At 48.5% G+C, this 16,535-nt stretch overlaps 1 pseudogene; it reads right to left on the reverse strand.

Moving 5' to 3' along the window:
* Window positions 1–14,312: 14,312 nt before the first annotated feature.
* Window positions 14,313–15,932, reverse strand: LOC119824392 (annotated as a pseudogene).
* Between the last annotated feature and the right edge of the window lie 603 nt (window positions 15,933–16,535).

Consider the following 16,535-nt stretch of genomic DNA (forward strand, 5'->3'; position numbering starts at 1 on the left):
GGGATGACAATGCTCTCTGCATCAGACTAGCTACACCCACGAAGTCCATCAACATGGTGGCCTAAGAAAGACCCGAACAATGATGACACCCGCGGACATGCTAACATGGAAAGGGAAAACTTGAGGGGCCTCAATCCTAGCAACGAACTGCGGGCAACTGGGGAATGCTGAAAGCGGGGAAAACCATCATCCCCAGGGTAGAGCCCTCAATTGATTATCCAGTACCAAGTGGTCAGCTCTAAGATCATATACATACAAGTAACATTTTAAGGACGGAGTAGGTTGTATTTTTGTGCTTATGTATTTAGGGATGCATGTGTATATGTATATATGTATGTATACATATGTATATATATATGTAACAACAATTAAAGAAAAAAGGAGATCATGAATTTGAGAGAGAGCATGGGGGTTGAACAGGAAGGTTTGAAGAGAGGAAAGAGATGGGGAAATAATGTAATTTTATTATAATTTCAGAAAATAAATTATTATTCTTAAAATCTGTTTTATTGTCTTTAATAAAAATAAGAAACTGGGGCACACCTTTAATCTTAGCACTTCGGAGGAGGCAGAAGCAGGAGGCTCTCCACCAGTCTGAGTGCAGCCTGGTCTACAACAGAGAGCTCTGAACTAGCCCAGGGCTACACAGTGAGACCCTGTCTCAAACAACAACAAGACAATAAAAACCCTACCATTAAAAACACATAGGCCAGCTCCTTTCATTAGGTCTTCACTCCCTTATGAATTCTTCCTATTCCAGAAAGTTCATGTTAAATGGGATTTGTGGGCTTTCCCCTTACTGTGGGAGCCTCTGCCGCGGATCTAAGAGGGCAAGGGAAGACACTGACGAGCAGTTGAGACATTTCCACACCGTTGGTGGCCATCCAAAACGGTGTTCTCCGGAGGGTGTCCATGACACACTGTTCTGGTGAAGCGGCAGAGAGACAATTCCCAGGCGACAGTGGGGCTGGAAGTGATGTGACGTTCGTACGTGATGAGATACTCATTTCTCAAATAAAAAAGATCCGCGAAGAGAAGAATTATGACTACTACTTACAACAACTTTTCATAAACATCCCCAGGTTCCAGGCACAGGACAAAAGACGTGACTCACCCTTCACGGAGGGCGGCACAGCCGGGGAAGTGGCCCTGGGGAGGATTGCTTCCGCAGTCATGCCTGAGGGTGGCTCTCCAGAGGTCTGTAGGAAGCTGATAATAGGGCATTTTGCTGGAGGGTCGCTGGTGAAAATCTAAGTTTTGAAGAGCATTTCCTCAGTTAAAAATGTCTCATTTCCAGATCTTGCCTTGAATTTTTACAGGTCCACGACTAGAAAGACTTCAGGCTTGAAGTGACAGACAGAGAACTGACTTGTTTGCCACTGCACCTCAAGAAGGGCTTGGAGTCTCCTTTCTGTTGCTGCTCTCCCCCTCCTCCCCCCCAATCCCTCTGCTGTCAGTATGCCCACAACCCTACCTGCAGGAGGCCTTCCCATGATTGCAGGCATCAATGTGTACCCGCTGCCCTTCTCAAAAGGCTACACCCCAGCCTCTTTGGTCCCACTTTGTCTGAGGTGGGGTTAAGAGTCTGAATCTTACAAACATTCTAGAAGGTTCCTCAGACCTTCAGAACAAGTCCAGAAACATTGAAACTTTGTCAGTTTCTCATATTTAAAAAAAATAGAGTGTCTGATGTGCGGAAGTCTCAGCCCCTTGCACATTGCTGGCGGGGATATAATACAGTGGCCATGGGCAGAAGTCTGCAGTCCCTGCAAATGTTGTGGATTCAAGTACAATATGATCCAGGAACTCCCATGCTGGACAAACACTGGACAGGTCTGAAAGCAAGCTCTTATTCATCAAGCACCCCAGATACCTATTAATGGATAATTGCATATGGTTTGTATATGCCACGGAATGTGGCACAGCCTTGAAAAGGAAGTGAGCCCTGGCCAGTGGATGAGCTGTGAGAAAATCATTCTGCTCGAAATGAAGCTTTCGCAAAGGGCAAATCACTCCAAATGGATGCAGGACCTAAAGGAGTCCAGTTCATTTACAGCAGCGTGGAATGGTAAATGCCAGGGCGGGGAGCAGAGGGATGGGGAATGGCTGTTTAGTGGGTACAGATACTCATAAGATGAGGTGCTTTGGATGGATGGCTGTGATGGCCGCACAGTGCTAGGAGTTGGTCAGTAGCAGTGAGCTACAGACTTAGAAGTGGCGAGCATGGCCTGCTGTAGCTGGTGCACGCCTGTGATGCCAGCACTGGCGAGGTGAGGAAGAGGGGGTCATTCAAGGTTGTCCACAGCTCTAATCTGAACTCAAGCCCAGTGTGAGCTACGTGGGACCTTGTCTTGAAGAAGGAACAAAATTAAATAGTATTGAATGGATTCAACACAACTGAAAATAGTTATTTTAAAAATCAAACGGCAAGGACATCGCACAAAGAATGAATTACTAACCCTGTGTCTTTGTTTTTCAGGCAGGAGGTGGAAAAAATCTGAGCCAAAATTCTCTAGGACTCATAGAGACTGCGCAGTCTGCACCGTTGGCCAAGCAATGCACACTGCAGATCCGCATCTAATGAGTTGAAAAGGCCAGCCATCCACATTCAAAGACAGCTTTTAGAGATTCCCAAGGTCAGGGCTGGAGAGACAGCTCAGTGGCTGAGAGTGCTGGCTGACCGCTCATCCAAAGGACCAAGGTTCAATTCCTAGAGCTCACAGGACAACTGTCTGCGGCTCCAGTTCCAGGGGACCCACACCCTCACACAGACATATACACGCAGGCAAAACCCCAATGCACACAAAATAAAAATTAGAAAAAAAAAAAGAAACTAGTAACGTAAGACACTTCAAATTCATCATTAGACAGTTTCCCCATTCTCTCATAAATACACGCTTCCTTAGACAAAACCGGCTACAGCACCAGCGCATCGCTTCTTACTTTAAATCTGATTGGAGAGATGGAGATGTGGTGGAGAACGCTTGCTCTTGCAGAGGACCTGAGATTTATTCCCAACATCCGTGTTTATCAGTTCACAATCCTGACAATCTGAAGTCCCGTTCTGGACAAGCACAATGTGTGCTCGTGTGTGTGTGTGTGTGTGTGTGTGTGTGTGTGTGTGTGTGTATGGCAGTGGTGTTAAAGTCTCTGTTTGACAGCTAGGTTTCAAGTTGGCTTCAGACCTTCTAGCTCTACTCTACCCGCCCTCCCTCAAAGAAGTTCTAGAAACTTGCCATGCTCCAGAGCCTTGACCCTTGAAAGAAAATGGTGGTAGTTGGTATCCAGCGACTGCCTGCAGCATTCTGGCTTCACAACTGACTCCAAAGTCACACCCAGGCTCCCTGTGCCCTCCTGTGAAACCTCCTCCCAACGCTCCGTGACTTAGCCCTCCTTTAACGTTTTCTGTGGATGGCACGCCCGGGGTGACACATGACAACACATGCTCCACTAGAGGCCGTCAGAGGGCAGGACACAGAGGCCACAGCTTTCTTTCCTCCTGTCTGATTTTCAGGAAGTTTCCTTCCAGATCTTTGAGCGCTTCCTGTCCTCCTCACCTCAGTCACGTGTTAGGCTCAACGTGACTTTTTTTTCCCCCTATAGGGCGAATATGGGACTCCTAGAGGAAACAGGACAGACATAAATACACTTTTGTTGAGGCTATAGGACCTGAGAACAATAGCCCATTGCTAGTAGGGACAACAGCTGAGCAAGGGGTGACTCTTTTTCTGCACAAAAGTGACAATTCTATTCTTCATAGCTGTTTCGATTGAGCTAAAAGCCCGTCTGCAATTGCAACCGCTTCCCGACCCACCGTTCACTCCAGAGTGGGTAAGAGGACCTGGTAAGGCCTTAGCTCCGGCCCCTCCCCCACAGGTCTTCTCCACAGGGAGCGTTTCATTGTCAGAACATGAGACAGGCTGACAGTGTCACTCCAGAGAGATGTGAAGAGGCTCCCAGGGCTGGAGTCACCTTTGGTCATAGGATCAAGATTTCACTTTAGAAGCAAAGCTGCCTTCCTCAGGTCTCTTCCGGGGTGTCCCTCCCTAAGGGCCACATCCTCTCATAACAATTACACCCACAGTCCAGGCTCCGCTCATCCCTTTATCCCTGTGGGGACCTCGACGGAAGAGTTTTTCTAGTTTTCGAATTCTCAATACACATGATTTTTTTTTTTTCTGAGATGGCTCATGAGGCCCCGAATTCTGATGTGCAAAACGTGCCAGTGTCTGAAGCCCTGGGAACTTTGAAAGGGAGTTCATTTGGCCCGAGAACAAGAGAAGCAGGTACAGGGCCTGGAACTCTGGTTTCTGTCGAATCAGAGGCGCTGGGAGACCCAACTAAGAACGAGCCAATGAGAGCGAAGGGAGAAACTGATGTTGAAAGGCTGTTTGGCCTCACCCTCCCTAATAGCCCTCCACTCTGGTCACTCTGAGGTTTTATTTGATTTTGTTTCGTTTTTCTGAGACCAGGTTTTGCCGTGCAGCCAAAGCTGGCCTCGAACTCACCACTCTCTCACCTCAGCCTGCTGAGTTGGGGATTACAGGCTCTGCGTTACCACTGTTCCTTCCACAGGAGAGAATAAGAGAAATGGAGGTGTGTGTGCCTCGGCCTGGTTCCCGGCAAGTTAGAGGAAGCTGATTCTCGAGGTGGACCGTGGGCTTCAGGTAGCTATTGGAAGGTGCCACTGGGCATACCTGAGAGAGGGAAGGCAGAAGGAGGAACAGACAAGACTGGGAGCTCTGGAGTGGGCTGGCCCTTTAAAGTGACCCGGTCCAAGGTGGCGGGGAGGGGGGGGCAGTAAAGGGGGAGATGGGAGGATGGGGGCATTTTCGGCTTTACATCCCGGTGCACACTAAACCAAGCCTTCTTATTGCTCATGTCTGGAAATGTGAGAACATGGCTGTACTGGAGACAGAACCTTGAGGGAGGTGATTTAGGTCAACTGAAGCGGGGCGGGGAGGGGGGAGCCGGGGGGGGGGGGGGCTCTGGAAGAGGAAGGCGAGCCAGCAGGGGGCTGGGGAGAGGTTCTGGGAGGAAGGGTCAGGTGAGGAACAGTGAGGCTTGCCACAGAGGGAGACTTGCCTTGCTGCCACCCTGGCCTTGGACTTCCAGCTTCTCACCGAAGGAGTAACTATATGCAGCGTGCGGAGTGTTCAGCTGCTGCAACCTGCGTCTGTGCATGGATGAGTGGCCCTCGCAGACCTGATTGCTTTGGTTGAAGGACCTCCATTCATCCAGATAGGCCCGAGTGGAGGAGCACTGCCGCCAGGCTGCTCGGTCACAGGCTCCACTAGACTTGGGACATCATGTGAGCAGGGTGAGTTGGGAGGAAGGAATGGCAAAGGACTCACCTCAAATCAAGTCTTTAAAATCTCTATAAAAATTACCTTCGTAAAACAGCGTTCTGAATGAATCTTATATTGAAGCCTTTTTTTGTTTTTGTTGTTGTTTGTTTTTGCTTTGTTTTTGTTTGTTTGCTTTGCTTTTTAAGGCTGGAAGCAAAGAGACTCAGGGGAGTTGATCTTCTCCTCAACAGAGTCGACCTGAGAATCAGGCTAGACTCAAAATGTTTGTTCCCACTTGGCAGCTCCAAATCACCTTATCTGTTTGAAGTCACCTTCACAGTTATCACATTGCAAAGGATATAAATACACTTTTAATAAAAGGCCAGTTGTATTTCACCTTTTTCATAACAGTTGCCAGCGTAGACTTTGGCCCCAGTAGCCATGGCAACTAAAGCAGAATAATACAGTGCTAATAAAGTCAATGGTGATGGCCAAAGAGATACTGCTATTCACTAAGGGTGGAGAAGTGTAGGGTCAGGACAGCCTCATCAGCAAGTGACCTACGGGAGACGATAGGTTACAGGAGTTTGAAGACCAACTTGGACAGGCTTTTGTGGTGATAGAGTTGTTTGGGGGTCACCCACACTTCTGTAAATAACCCTTCATTCATGCTTGTCTCTGAAAAACCACAGTGAACTCACTGGGTTCACCAAGCTGGCCTTGGATGAGGTTGCACTTCGGTTTATTCCTGTTGCCCATCTTCAGTAAATAGGCATCGCCCTGGGAAAGTGACCCCAGGTCCTAGACTAGGAGCTTCCAGCCCGATGTGGCTAGCATTCTGTGGTCTGTTTCCAGGGTGCAGACTTGGCACTCTCCCCCACAAACTGATTCTGAGCTATGAGGAAAACCCACGGGACCGCATTGCACAAGGCTGCATTGCACAAGCCTCTCTGGACAGCAAGCATTAAGCTTCCCTGTGTGAGCTTTTCCTAACCTATGAACAAAACAATTCCCCCACCCCCAATCCCCGACACCGGACAGCGCCAGCGGAAGCTCCAGAGAGTAACATGTAATAGATTGCATGCTCTGGAGCTTTCTGCTCAGTTTGCTGGCAGCTTCCCCCGCCCCCCGAGAATCTCTGCAGCTCGGAGAGATCTCCTAACCACACAGGTTTCTACTCTCCACAGCGAGGGAGGGGCCTTCTAGAAGGTCGCAAGTTTCCATTTCCGGAGCTTCCCGAGTGGCCCTCCTGGAGGGTGTGTTTCAAATCCTAGGGGCACCGATATCAACAACCTGGCTTCATTCCACAGAGGGAGCATGCCTGGAAAAGCCTGAGTGTCATATACGCTCAGGAGATGGGTGACTGCTGATAGCCCATAAAACGTCACTGAAGACCTTACCTATTCCCCCCTTTTCTGTCCGCTCAGGTCACTGTAAATCCGGGTCTCTGGCCTCCATCTTTTGAGGCCCCGCCCCTGTGCCCCTTGCACCTTTACAACAAACCTTGAAACCTCCCCAGAAAAGGTTAAGACCACTCCCTCAGGCTATTTAAACTGTTCCCCCCCCCAAAAAAAAAATTAAACACATGATTTTCCCTCTTTTCCCCCAGTGGTCACATTGACAGCTTTCCGGTTCCCCTTGGGGCCACCCGAGAGCACAGGAGTCCAATTAAACCTGGATATCTTGTAATTTGGTTTGATTTGATTTGATTGGGATTTTTGCATCGGCAGAGAGCTCCTATTAGAAAATATTCTTAACAGTCACAAGGAAGGCATGGCACACTTCCGGGTCGCTCCACACCTCCCCATTAATAAGCTGTCTCTTGCCTCAGTTCTCCACGTGTCTCTACAATTTATTGCAGAGGGGCAGAAGAATCTGGAAACTTCAGTGCCTGTAGCTCAGTCCCAACTCGCAGGCACGCATCTTCCTTTTTTCCCACCTCCCACCCTTCTATGTGTCCCTTAATTCCGTCACATTATCTGAACATCCTTGGCAACAGAGCCTCCCCGTAGAGCGGAAGGAGCCAGAGTTTCCATCCATAGAGACTAAGGCTACCTATGAGTTCCTAAACAGATGTGTTCGCAGAAGCAGTCAAGTACAGAGGGGAGAAAGAGTCTCAAGTCTACCTCCTAGCCTACATGAGGCTCTGGGTTCAACTGCAGGAAAATAAAAGTTAGAAAGCAGAGGGGCTATGCCTGGAGAGGCGGCTCACTGGCTAAGAGCATTGGCTGTTCTTGCAGAGGGTTCAGTTCAGTTGCTAGCGCCCAGAGGGTGGCTTACAGCCATCTATAGCTCCAATTGCAGGGGATCCAGCATGTGTGTGGTGCACAGACAGGGAAATGATCACACACATAAAATAAAAACTTTGGTTTTAAGTGAAGAAGCAGAAAAGCTGCCACGCAAGGACTGACCCCAGCCACACTCGCTGGCTGGAAGAGAGTTGCAAGACAGGCTGCCTTCTGGAATCTCAAACCAGGTATCAGCTTGAAGCTGTCCTCGGCCAGCAGAGCCTTAGGGAGGCTGACCGAAGTGAATCCTGTGTGGAGAAAGTACCTCTCCCTGAGGCCGCCCAGAAACTATTTTCCATGGGCAATGTCCCTTGCATAATATAATGTCAAAGGCAAAGTGGATTCCTTGAGAAAAAGGCAGTGGGAACAAGAGCCAGAGGAAACACACCTACACAAACTTCTAGAAAGTATAAGCTGTGAACCAACTATGCCTGATATGATTTTTTAGATTTATTTATTATGTATACACTATTCTGCCTGCATGTATACCTGCACCCCAAAAGAAGGCACCAGATCTCATGATAGATGGTTGTGAGCCATCATGTGGCTGCTGGGAATTGAACTCAGGACCTCTGGAAGAAGAGTCTTAACCGCTGAGCCCTCTCTCCAGCCCCGCCTGATATGTTTTAGGAAATAAGAAAAATACCCAGAGAGAAGCATGCCCTGCTGGAGCCCAGTTCATCTTGGAACCTGAATTCTTCCTATCTTCCTCCTTGCCTTTGGTCCTCAGCTAGCTAAGACCTTTCCTCGTGGTCATAAGACAGTTGTAAACATTCCATATTCCACAGTCACGTGACTTCCAGGGTCCATAAACAGAAAGCATGCTCTACACATCTCTTTTTAGTGCAGAGCGTCCAGGCAGACATCTCTGCACATGTCCTCAGCAAGGATTATAGCGCCTGCCCATTGCTAAATAACCAAAACAGAGAATGGTTGGCTTAGACCCTAAGGACCAGACCCCCCAGGGTTAGAGATGAAGGGCTGAAATAGGAACAAAGCCAGAGATATAACAAGGTGAAAGCAAATGTGTGCATGGTAGGGAAAGTGGGGACAGAAGGGGGAACGGGTCCGTCAGCGCCTCCTCCCAGGTCTCCAGGCTGTGTAGTTTGCTGGCAATTTTTTCTAACTGTTCTTTTGGGGGTTTTGTTGTTGTTGTTTGTTTAGGTTTGGATATTGATGGTTTTTCGAGACATGGTTTCTCTGTGTAGCCCTGGCTGTCCTGGAATTCGCTCTGTAGACCAAGCTGGCCTCAAACTCAAAGAGATCCACCTGCCTCTGTCCCCCTAGTGCTGGGATTAAAGGTGTGAGCCACCACGGCCCATCTGTTCTTTTGGTTAGTTAGAAATAACTGCCCCACTGTTCTCCGTCAAGGCAGACTTTTCTAGTGTAAGTAAGCACATATTTTTATAGGGTGGCAATGCAGAACAAAATACCCCAATGCTTGGTAGATTCTGCGTTACGTTCTAGGAGGAAATGTCACATGTCACAAGCGACTTTTCAGCCCTCTAATCCGATGATAAGCTTAATTCCATGGGAATCCATCAGCGGGTTGTGGGTTTGTTTGTTTGTTTGGGGGTGCAGTGGGGGAGGTCAGGATCTGAATTTTGACTATCTAAAAATGAGAACATCCATCCAAAAGCTTGAAGAAGGATAGGGAGGATGGTTCAGAGAGTCAGGCACTTCTCTTGAAAGCCTGAGGCCTTGTGTTTGATCCCAGAACATACACAGAAAGCAGAGTGGTGGCAGGCAGCTGTAATCCCAGCACGGAGGAGGTGAGGACAGACGGCTCCTGGGACTAACGGGACAGGCAGTCTAGCCTAATGGCTAGATCAATGAGTCCAGATCACTGAGAGACCTTGTCCCAAGGAGGTGGTCATGTGTTCCTGAGGAAGACACCTGAGGCTGTCTCCTGGCCTTCACATGCATGTTCACATACATACATGTGTGTTCTCACACACAAACACACGCGCAATGTTTTTAAAGCTTGGGGGAGAAGAAAAATAGAATCAACAGGTGGTTGGGGGCGGGCTGGAGAGACGGCTCAGAGATCCAGTGTCCTCGTCTGAGCTCCACAGGCACCTGCACACATGGGCACACACCCCTCCCCCCACCACGTATGCACAAAGCTAAATATAAAATAGTTTAAACTGGTGGGAGTTAAAGACGAGGAACAGAGATGGGGTGACTGCCTGGAACTGCAAGAGTTACACAGAGGTTGGCATTCAAGTCGTCTGCCTCATTAACTTCTTTTAGCCACGAGGCACACCACGGGGAGAATAAGGAGGGTCATTGGAGTAGCTGAACCCTTAGTCAGCCTGGGCAATAACCTGCCATAAATACCTGCAGTGCTTCCGGGTCCAGTTTTCCCATGCTGGCTGGCTTTGGTAGAAGCACTAAGCATAAACCCTTCACTCCAATAAGCAGGTGAGTTTGAAAGAGAGGCTCTAGGAAAGGGTGGCCCTCCTCTGGATCGAGAGCCCGTGCCTGTTGGCATCCTCAGTTCTCGTGTGTAGACTCACTGCCTAGTGAGTAACACGTTTTTAGGAGCAGAGCCCCCATGAAACCGCGATGGGTATGGATTAAGACACACCTGGACTCCCCATCACATGCCAATCCCTGGGCAATGGAGCTGTCTTCTCTTCCTTTTGTTATCACAGATCCCAGCTCTGGAAACTCTAAGTATCCATCAAGGTCCTCCCCTTCTCACCTCTCCCTCCACTTTTTTCCTGCTATGAAAAATTTAATCCTCTTTTCCTGTGAAATAAGTAACAGCCAGGCATTTTGGCTTTCAGGGAGATTTTAACTTGAATGTTTCTTGGTTCAAACCTCAGATTTTGTGATATTGCATTTCTAGAATGACACCAGGTGACCCTAACATATATCTCATGGCTGGAATCCTTTTTATTTTTTTATTTTTTTTATTTTTTGTTTTTCAAGACAGGGTTTCTCTGCAGCTTTTTTAGAGCCTGTCCTGGACCTAGCTCTTGTAGACCAGGCTGGCCTCGAACTCACAGAGATCCGCCTGCCTCTGCCTCCCGAGTGCTGGGATTAAAGGCGTGCGCCAGAATCCTTTTTAAAAAGAAGAAAATCTTTCTAAAGATTGATTCACGCAGCTGTGCTGATGCATGCAGTGCCCCTGAAAGCCAGAAGAGGGCGTTGGATCCCCTGGAACAGGCTTTACAGATGGTTGTGGGCTGCCATATGGATGCTGGGAGCTGCACCCAGGTCTTTTTTGAGAGCAGCTGATGCTCTTAACCACAGAGCCATCTCTCCAGCTCCCTCGTGGATGGCATATTATTTGACAAAGATTCATTGGTTGAAGCCTTGACCCTTGCTGTAACTATTTGGGGGCGGGTCCTCCATTGAATATTTACAAGGTTAACTAGGGACATCATATCTAATAGGGGAGGGAGAGACCCCAGGGGAAAAGACATGAGGACACCTTGAGAAGGGGCCAGCGAATGTCAAGAGGGAAAGGCTTCTTTAGGCCAGCCCCTTTTACCTTGGCCTTCCCGCTGGGAAAGCCCCCCAGTACTAGGGCACAACTGCAAGACTTCCCTCCTTCTCAAAACACCTCCCTGGTCACTCATATGTCTCAGACAGAAGGAAAAGAAAGCACCATGCATTATAAAACTGGCTTATGTAAGTTGGGGGGAGGGGTTATGCAAAGTGCCTCCCCAACCCCCCAATGCTAACTTTCTAGAATTCTCTTTTAATTCCCTATCCAAATGGAGTAACAAGTCCTGTGACTTTGGCTCTAGATTTCTTTTTTCTCAAAACCACCCATTTCCAACATGCTCAACCCCGCCTCTTTCTGCTGTCACCCCCTGAAGTCTCCCTCTCGGAGGAGAAGCCCGACAGGAACCGCCTGCTGAGGTAGGCTGTCTTCTGGCACCAGTGCCAAGAATGAATTACCGTCGTGCCAGACCGAAAGGTAATACCATGTATACAGGCCTTAGAGCAGTTGGGTGTTGTCTTAAAGCTAAAGAACCAGGTTTGTCCACTCCAGCAGACAGTGAAGAGACAGGCGTGAAGGATGATGAACGGATGGTCTTTGTCTTCTGCTATAACTGCAGAGCTGAGACCAGGAGATCACCCACACACACCGGGAAGCTCAAGAGAATGGCGCTGGAATCTGGTGCAGCCTTCAGGTGGCATCCTAAGGCATCCTAACAAGGCGGAAGACGTCACAGGATGATACAGGGCAAACCTGCTAGCCTAGGCCTCTTTTCCGCCCACCTCTTGGTACCTTATCTAACCCTATCTCCCAGCGGCTCCAACTCCATGTAACATTAACACATGGCTATGGGAACTAAGTTCCCATCACCTGAGCCCATTCTCTCTCTCCCACAGTCCATCCGGTGGTCCTCACACCCATTGCCACGACCCCCGGGGAACAAAACCTGCCTTGCCGTCATTAACAAGTGTGTTGAAGTCTTTCTTTAACCAAGCTAAAACTGGAAGTTCATTCACAGACCTTTGGAGACTAAAAAGAAGAGCAAGGGCTGGTGAGACGGCTCAGGGGGCAAAGGTTCTTGCTGCCAAGCCCAGTGACCCAAGTTCAGTTCCCGAGATAGAAGGAGAGGACCAGTTCCTCAAAGCTGTCCTCTGACTTCCGCACATGTGCCACGGCAAGTGTCCCCACAGGACACAGTAAATAAGCAAATACATAAAGGAGTCCAGATGGATAAACCTGCGGAGAGAATGCCTCTGAGGAAGGAGCAGCGGGTGGAGGCAGAGTGTATCCGGGTGAGCAGGGGACATCGGCCAGAGAGCACAGAGCAGCAGAACAATAGTCAAAGAAATAAATATTTGAAAAATAAACAGGAAAGAGAAGGTCACCAACAGAGTTCAGCTTCGTTATATTCTGAGTTCCCTTGCAGTCCACAGGGCCCGATCCCGAAATCCACAATGTTCTCGCCCCTTTTCTGAAACAGCGGCCGAGCCGGCAGCCCTCCCGCACACCTTCAATCATCTCTGGTTGATTAAAATGCCCGACACAGCATACAGGCTGTGTGCTCAGTAGACACACTGTGTGCTAGCTCAGAAATAACAAAACGGAGAAGAAGCCTGTACATGTTCAGTACTTGGAAATGTTTTTTTGAATATTTTTATTAGCAGATTTTTTTACAAAGATAGATTCATTTCTGCACATTATATTATTACATTTTGAAGGCAAAAATAAAATTGTCTATTCTGAACATCAATGTCAGATACGGTCCCCTGTGTCCCTCCCCCCAGCCCCACCCAACCCCCATGCTGTCTGCTGGCTGTCCCCTGTGTCCCCAGACCCACCCAACCCTGTTCCCTTGATGAAAGCTGGCCTAGCATTTTCTTCTGATCTTTCCCAAAGGCCTCTCTACCTAGGTCACCAACAAAATGACAGACAGAAGTCACAGGATATGACATCATGGTTTTAACTCCAGGGTGACTGAACCCTCATCCTTCGATGAGGGCATGCTGACCACAGCATCTTCCAGTCAGGGAAATGTCTGGGTCCAACATGGCTTTGTGTTGCCTTGAGCACGGGGGCAGAGGAAGACCTGAGATCTCTAGGAGGTCAACAAGCTGTGGAGGAGGGTGACAATTTCGCCTGACTCTAAGAACGAGCCCATACTGCACATGAAGAAGATGTAACAGGAGCAAACCAGAAGATGAGGCCGACTTTGGTTTTAGTAGCAAAGGTGACACCACTCAGGACTCCTGTCCCCTTTCCTTTAAAAGTCAGGATCTAGAGACAGAAAGGTGGACTTCTGCATTTCCCCAAACCCTTCTCACAAAAGTTGGTGTCTGTTTTAATGACCTTAGGGCATGAGGAATGGACAGAAACGCACACGTTGCGTGGTTGGACTGTTTTAAAGGCAGTGTCTAGCCCAAACAAGCAGCAACAACAAATGAACAAACAAACCAGACAGACAGACCAAGGCCCACCATCAGCACATCAGCACGGTTCTGCACTTGGGACTGGTCCTCACTGATAGTGGTTGGGGTCCTGGCTGCCACACGCAAAGGGCAGAGCTCTGGGATTAGACAGCTGAGCATTAGGACCTCAGCCCAGACTAGAAGTCCCTCCAGGTTTAATGGTCTGTGCACCTCTGGCTATTTGCCCCATGCTACTCGCAGGTGAGTTTGTGGGGGAGGCTAGCCTGAGGAGCCGACACTCCACTAAACCCTGAGTGATGACGGGAGGCTTTGGCACCACAATTCCCCTCCCTCTACTCCAGGTTCAACTTTTTAAATCCTTCTGCTAAGAGAACACACACACTCACACACACACACACACACACACACACACACACACACACAGAGTGATTATAGTTACATACCAATGAAAGAAGGACAGAAGATGAGACTGCTCGGAATCTGGTGGTTTTCCTGTTAAAACAAAATTAATTTCTCAACAAGTTCTACCAGTTGGAATCCAGCAACATCTCCAAATTGTCATGCAGAGACACGACATCATCTAGAGACATGACATCACCCATGAAGATGGACTTCTCACCCATTTCTCAATTTAGCAGCTTCGACATTCTCCATGTTACCGCTTACATTGGGTAACACTGTGGCCTTGTCCAAGAAACCGTGAAGGCTGACAGTTTTTACACTGTCAAACATCCAATCCTGAACCAAGCTGTGGGGAAAGAATTCTGTTCATCTAGGCCTTCGGAAAAGGGGTCTGCATGGGGAGGCCGCTAACCAGGACAACAGAGGCATAGCCGAGGTTCCAAGTCATTTCTCAGCTTTGTTTGCGAGGCGTCCCGATGTCCACTGTAATTTTTAAATGCAGTAGGAACTTTTGTTTATCCAACACCTGGTAAATAAGTGCACCGTCTGAGTTGTGTGTGCAAGCCTATCAAACTTCTCAGGATAGGGGTCGTGTCTGTAGTCAGTTTTGTGTCAGATCTTACCACACCTCCCGAACACAGTACTTGGACAAGAAAGGAACATGCCTCTATAAACTAATCTATTAGAAACATCTTTTTCTCCTTCTCAGGCCCAAGTTATTAGCAAATCTGCTGGTGGCGAGAAATTGCTGTTTGCTGAGAGCAGAGACGTGGTGCAGAATGTCTGTTTAACTATGCAAAGATGTGTTGCATTTGTTTAATTCTGTAAAAGTGTGTTGCTGTTTTACCTTGCCTGCCTAAGGCACCTGATCAGTCTAAATAAAAAGCCAAATGGCCAATAGCTAGAGAGAAAGTATAGGCAGAACTTCCAGGCAGGGAGAGTAAGGAGGAGGAAATTAGGCCCAAGGAAGAAAGAAAAGGGGACACGGGGGCCAACCAGACACAGAGGAAGCAGGAAAGTAGCGCATATAGAATGAAAGAAAGATTAAAAAGCCCCAAGGCAAAAGACAGCTGCACAGAAACAGATTAAATTAAAAGAGCTAGTGGGATAAGCCCAAGCTAAGATTGAGCATTAATAATTAATAATAAGTCTCAGTGTCTTTATTTGGGAACTGGTCAGTGGCCCAAAGAAAATTCCAGCTATAGAGATACCTCCAAAATAATTCTGATAAGGCAAGCTGAACCCAAACTTGTCCATCGCCACAGAAATGTGTCGAGGCTAGAAGATGCTCCAGTAAGTGTTGCAGTCGTCCACGCGAAAGAGGTCCACATTGCTGAACACGAAGCAGGGGTGGTCATATTCCTTTTAAGGACCCTGGAAAGTCTACATTGAGGAGCTTCGCGCAATTGAACATGGTGTCTCTGGCCTTCTTGATGACACAGACACCATAGTCAAGCTGCTGGTGTTGCAAGACTGGACGTAAATAATACAGCCAATATTTGAGATGCTCCTCTATATTGCAGAATGAGATGGCCTCCTTGTGGGGAGAGATGCAGTTCTCTTTATCTCCCAGTTCTGTCTGTCAAAAGCTCCAGATCCACCCGTATATTAAGTCAATCCTCGTGGAACCAAGGAAGAGCGGGGACTCCTCAGGACAAGCAGGCAATACTCTGGGAGACCCTTGTACCACAGTCAAGTTGCTCAAGGGACCCGGATCCTGGCAAGGATGCAAGGAGGTGCTCAAAGGAGGTGTAGGCTGGAGCTCCTGGGAGGGATGTATGCTGGTGGTGCCCTGCAGCAGCCTGGGGACATGCACCTGCCAGGACAGAAGCTTCAGGTTGTCTCTAAACAGGTAACAGAGGAGAGTTACTCCAAGGCCCAGCACGCAGAGAGCCAGGAGCCAGCCACAGCCCCCATGTAAGGTCCCCAGGAACTTCAAATGCTGCCATCCAGGAGCTTCACCTTCCGGCACCTGCTCCTGGGCCACCTGTGAACAGGAGCCTCCACCACTGTGCCAGGGTTTAGACTGACCCTGGGCACCAGGGAGTGGGTGGGGCTGCCTCCTGGGCATTCTATGTACTTGCAAGATTGTTGTGAACCTGTCTCTTATCAGCATGAAAGGAAGATAGCATCTGTAAACTGTGAATGGGTCGTTAGGAAGCACCCAAGCGTGGGGTTGTCCTTGTGAGAGCTCTAGGGAAGTACAATGGTCAGGGACACTGAAGCCTGAGTAATGAAGCAAGCGGCTGCAGGGAGTAGCTGTGAGAGTAGAAAGATGGGGAGTCTTGTGAACCCAACTCTTCTTTGGAATCACCTTGACCCTTGGAACTCACTATGCAGACCACGCTGGCCTGGAATTCACCAGGCAAACCACGTTGGCCTGGAACTCACTATATAGAACAAGCTTCCTAACTCTACTTTTTCCAGTAACCTTGAGGGATGTGAGCCCACAGAAAGAGCATTTTTGCCCAAATGAAAGAGCACATTATTCTATTAGGATTTGGGCTGGTGTATGCCAGTTGGAGGCACCCCTCCTTAGTGATTAGCAGCTGTTTGCTGCTAGCTGAATTTTTTTTTGAGACAGAGTTTCTCTGTAGCTTTGGTGCCTGTCCTGGAACTAGCTCTTGTAGATCAGGCTGGCCTCAAACTCTCAGAGATCCTCCTGCCTCTGCCT

This window comes from Arvicola amphibius, chromosome 10, assembly GCF_903992535.2.
Source record: "Arvicola amphibius chromosome 10, mArvAmp1.2, whole genome shotgun sequence".
Lineage (NCBI taxonomy): Eukaryota > Metazoa > Chordata > Mammalia > Rodentia > Cricetidae > Arvicola > Arvicola amphibius.